Here is a 6000-nt window from a genome sequence, read left to right as displayed (position 1 = left end):
TCGCCGTTAAATGTGAAAGATGTATACATTTATAAGTGTTCGCCACACATAAAAGAGACCCGTGACAGAGGCGTAGCCAGGCCTTTATTCATGAGGTTTTATAATTGCGCTAGTGGGGTCTGGGGTATGCCCCAACCCCTTAGAATTTATGAAAACAATGGTGCAATCAGGTGCATTTTGTTCGGTCTGGGGTGCTTTATTTAGAACTGGAAATGGACAGTCTTATGATAATAAATTAATAAATAACCCCTTTACTCGGCAGATGTTTTCCCTCAAATAGCAAACAAGTCCCGATTATGTTGATAACATTAAAATTGTCTAACAGAAGTGTAATTTTTTGTCCTTTTTTGCCATTGAACTGTATAATGAAATTTTCAATGTCCACATGTCTGTATCAGCATGTAAAGTCAAGTACGAAAGCTGTAACTTTGGCTGGATTGTTTATTTTTTTTTGGTTAGGATCATGTGGATTCGGCCGCATACTCGCGTATAGGCAGCTACGCGCCCCACGGTGAGTCAACTGCATGTGGGTGCTGCATTGGTCCTTTTTTAACAATGCCCATTATCTGTATCGTGATGCCTGCTAACAGTGATGTAGCAAGTTCAGTTCAGGCATCCTTCAGGCATCAGACAAATAATTTTTGTGTCAGTTATTGACGGCCAATTTCACCTATTGAAACTAATTGTTGCCACCCATCTAGCGATACATGCCAAAAACAATCGGTAAGCGTCGGTTGTAACTCTGGTTTTAATACTTTCATATTTGGTGACTTCCATTGAGTCAGCGATAGTTTTCTATTCGACGTCATATCTTATTGTCATACATTGAGATAAGTATGGTATAAGACATTTAAAGATTAGGTGGTTTTATTCAGATATTTATCTGGGTACACGCACCTGACAACTGCACGGAAAGTCTTTTTTTACGTGCCCGCACTTGCGCAGTGTGAAATGCACTTCAAAAGTTCTGTGATGTTTCATACATGTACGAATTATGATAACTATTCGATCTTTATCTAGCAATAAGCACATTACGTCAAGTGCACGTGCCAAGCGCCCATATTTGCCAAGATATCTGGCGTAATATGGCCCGTACCTCCCGCAACCTTTATCTTCCTCCGTGTCATCAAACGCATGGTGTTGACAGCGACCAATACATTCGTATAATTTCTTTATTAAGTGCTTGTTCCGTTTGACATTATTGAATTTTAATTGCTCCCTTTTTGTGTTTGTTTAATTTTTATGTTTGATACCGATCAGGTTAATTTTTACCGTCTAAAGTATTGAAACGTTAACTTTAAAGAATATAACAGACATTCATGATGATTAGAATGGCTTTTTGGAAATTGATTTGTTTCATTTATCATTTTAGGGTTTAACAATGGTGTTCTTTATCGTCGTTGATCTTTTTGGTACAAAATTGTTAATTCATTATTTCGCTTTTGATTTATGACACGTACCATAAAGGCGCGATACTCACGATATAGGATATTTCTAAGAGCAATCAAGAAATCATTAAAGTGGTTGTTTCTCGCGTTGAAAAGCTAACAACTGTTATTAGAACCTCCCATCTCTCTCTGATCTTTCAGTCTTGTATCAAAGTCGAGTGTAACGATATCATGAGTACCCTCAAAGACGAGACCGAACGTTACAGGATTATTTTCTTAATAATAATTTAAATCTTCCTTATTCAATGGTACTCCACATCTTAATAAATATATACAATACGTAAATATATACAATACGTACAACCAGCAAAAGTTCTGCCACGGTATTTTGCACCAGTCAATTGTAGCCATGCCCCCCCCCCCCCCCCCCCCAGGTCCAGGGGTATACCGGGGATAGCCGTGGAAATGGGCCGTGTTTTTGCCATTCAGGTAGCCCCGCGGTGCCGGGTGAATGCGGTGGTTTTGTCTACGCGCTAAATATAGCGGGGAATGGGCCTTACCTAGGGTCCCTGGGGTGCGGGGGTATTTGGCGTGGAGTTTACCATAAGTTCGTCTCCGCAGGACGGGGATTTTACCCGGGGTTGGCTGGACCGAAAGTCAAAGTCCCCGCTATTCCCCGGACCTGGGTGGGCCGTGATTACAATTGACTGGTGCATTAGACACGATTCAATTTTGTGAAAGTGAAATGGCCACTCTTTTAGGAAGGGATTAAACTATAGTATAAACAGGGTATTTGTTAATATTTTTACAGTTGGGCTTGTCCTTGCAGTTTCCATTGTATTTATCAATAAAGAAACCTATTTTTAATGAATTAGATGAAATTTAACTACAGCCTCAGGGAGTTTTTTTGTTCTTTGCAAATGTCATTTCTTTCCTCCCCAAAAATTGCACTGACGGTAGAATTTTTACATTTTTTTCCTGTCCGTACAAGTCCGCGAAATGATAATCACCTGAGTATAAAACTGATAAAACTTGAAACAGTTTCGTAGATTGATAGATAAATCAAATTGCGTTCAATTAGATTATACTGCTTTGTGATATTTTTGTTATTTTCCCGTCATTGCATGCTGTTAATTGGGCGACATCGAGACCTATGCCTCGTGTAATAGCGTGTCATTTTAAAAACGCGTTGATAATTCCTTTAAACTATCTGATAATGATCTTATTGTACAATGCGGTGGGTGCAATCATTTTTATTCTAATTCTACAGACTTATAAATATGACTTTATAATATTTGAATGTAAAATAAAGATCAGCTGCTCTAACAATGATTTCTCCAGTCAGATTCATATTATGTGCATTTCAGTTGGTAAAGCAGGGTTACTTTTGAAACTTTAAAAATATACATGTCGGGTGTTCGTTGTCAGTATATTGTTTTATATTATAATATCGTCTTTACAGCGTGCTTAAACGAGCTAGCTTGCGCCTAACTAATAAGTTATAGTAAGATGACATGAAGTAACATTTAAATGATTAAGAATGGGGGGGATCGAGCGTAGCAAAAGTTGACGCAAAGAGTGTGTATCGGATGAGTGGCAGTAGGCGGACCTTTAAACACCCGCGAATGTTGAAACTCATAATGATTAAGCATAGTACTTAATGATTGCCTATCTACCATTTCATTGGCTGAAAATGAAGGTTGTATTCTAAATATAGAAAGAAGATGTAACTGTTGGCATGATAATCATTTTACCCTATTCTGGTTTTTGAAATATCAATGTCATTTTCAAACATCTGGAATTGATACACTTAACAGTTCGAAAAGAGAGAGACCGTGCAATTGTCCTTATCACATATATAGTGTTTTTTTAAACAAATTAAGGCCTAATACCCTTTGCCCAATACTATTACTTAATGCACGAGTCAATTGTAACCACGCCCCCCAGGTCCCGGGGTATAACGGGGTTTATGGAGGAAATGGGTCGTGATTTCACCTTTCAGGTGGCCCCGCAGTGCCGACTGACGGGGATTTTACCCGGGATTGGATGGACCGGTAGTCAAAGTCCCCGCTATTCCCCGGACCTGGGGGGGGGGGGCGTGGTTTCAATTCACTGGTGCATACTATGGTTGAATTTATTTTCAATTCTATTAACAATTTGATTAAAAAAACAACGAACATAGCCAATATCAAAACGGGCACTATGACAGTTTTGTATTGAACAATCCATTTAACGTTTAATGCAAATAGTTTTCAATAAAATGTTTTCGCCGATTGAATTTGAACTATCAAAGAAAACAAGAAGTCGCATCTGGTATAACATAGCAAGACGGCTGGCGTTTATTTACACAATATATACAATCTGAATTAAGCAAGCATGGTGCGTATTATTAACAATTGGAAATCTATATCAAAATTATCCTATTTATAATGTTTTGGGCCCTTAATTGACTTTTAACAGAATAGTGAAACGATAAGAAATCATGCGCACATGCTAATATAATAATAATACCGTTTGTATTATTGTGAAAATGATACTAAAGTTCTATCGGCAAAGTACTTATTGTAGCTTTGACAAAGAAACCGATCGCTGTATTTCTTTAACAATGTTTGTAAGACTCATTTTGTAATTATTCTATTTGTATAGCATGACACGGTGACTTAAGCTAGTCTTGTATTTAATTGTGTTCAATCCTCATTGTTGTCGCTGTTAATAAGGAATACCATGTTTTAAAGGGACCCTTATATTGATACGTACATGTATATACAAAACATCTGTGTTTTTTTGGAGCATAGCGCTCAGACAATATGTAACCCTGGTTATAGCTACCCTGGTTCTTTAACACGCATCAGTGTATAGGACTGTCACGCGGGACCCCTATTTAACGTTACTGGCGGAAGACGATAGGTATATTTAGTGGTGCGACGGGGAATCGAACATGCGACCGCTGGATTGACAGTCAAGCGTGTTACCACTAGACCACGGATCCGCAACAAACGGAATTCCCTATGATGGCGACTTAATTATTAGACTGCAGCCGATGGAGCCTCGGCGGAGACCAACGTTGTGGTTATAGAAAGAGCCGCCTTTCAAATTGCCACCGCTGTTGAACCAGTCCAGATGTCATTCATCGTGAATTTCACAGCATGTTTGCTTCAAAATTATTTCTTTGATATATACCCTACCTACTGGTGTAAGTAAATTTCCCCTTTCGGTTTCAAAAGTCACACCGGGGAATGTGACGGGGTCAAGCCATAATGCAGCCTTTATAAGGCGCGGGCAGACCTTTAAAAACTCTAAAAGAAGAAGAAAAAGCCCTATATAATTTACTGAGCGTTCCTTATAAGTAATTTATTAATAAAGACATTAAGCACCATCGGCACCCCAGCCTACTCGTAAACTATCATATTAATTATAGTTATGAATACGCTGGGGTGCCGAAGATGGACAACTAAGATGAAAACTGTTACATGCCACAGTCCAAATACCGAAACCAGATCAAACACATGGTCGCATTGGCTTCCCACAATACCAATCTTTTCAGAATGAACAAACAGTGGAGTTGGTCTTTAAAGGTTGGGCACTTTTGCGGTTCACTGTCAATGGAGTTTCCAAAAATACGAACACTTATTCCTTTAGAGGTGACAACTATCTACGAGTAAAAAGTAGTGACTATTTAATGACACCAGATTAGGTTGATAACCATACTCCAACGATAATTAGAATGTTAACTGCGGCTATAGGAGGGAGGCATTAGTGTAAGAATCGCTTCAACACCTTACAATCGGTAATAAACTTGCTATGCGATGGCTTATATGATTAACGACAATGATTACTTTAATGACATAATAGTAGATTTGACATAATTGCATTTTTTATGTAAAATTATCGCATAAGGCACTAGACTGCCGATGTCGTTTGACTACTATCGTTTTTTTATTATTATTATTTTATTTTTATTTTTCTGTTATGGTTATTGCTATTATTTTTTTTTTTTCATTTTTATTATCAATCCTCATAATTCTATATGAACAATTATAGTCGCATCTTTATAATATATCTAGAACAACAAATAACTAACCTCTACTATCCAGTCCATAGTCACTGTTATAATTATAACTATTATAATTTGAATAGCCAGAATAAGCATTGGCATAATTATACAAATTACAGTTATACATCTTTGTTTTCAAAATATTATTTCTCAAATATATTGTTCATAGGTGAGTATACATAAGTGTATGAATATTTTTCATTTTTGTTCCTTATATTCATCCTCCATCCTATGTTACCAATGTAAAGAAATGTGTTATAAACTGCGTTAATAGATTGTTTGTTACGCAAGCGTGCCGTTGGTCCGACAGTTTATTCCTTACTAGTGACCATAATACATTTTGTCCGTTAGATACACTTGCTGCACGTACATAGATGGACAGCGTGTACATAATATACTTGTCTTAACAGCGTGTATACATTGTTTTCTAAAATCAATGCATAGTTGTACATTGTTTCGCAGTCCTTATCACATATATAGAAACGCAGAAAACTATGAAATACAAGTTGTGATTCACAAGGAACGTGCTTTAGTTTGTTTATTTTTGTTATAAAAAGT

The sequence above is a fragment of the Mya arenaria genome, chromosome 17, assembly GCF_026914265.1.
Source record: "Mya arenaria isolate MELC-2E11 chromosome 17, ASM2691426v1".
NCBI lineage: Eukaryota > Metazoa > Mollusca > Bivalvia > Myida > Myidae > Mya > Mya arenaria.
Note: the sequence above shows the minus strand (reverse complement) of the source record.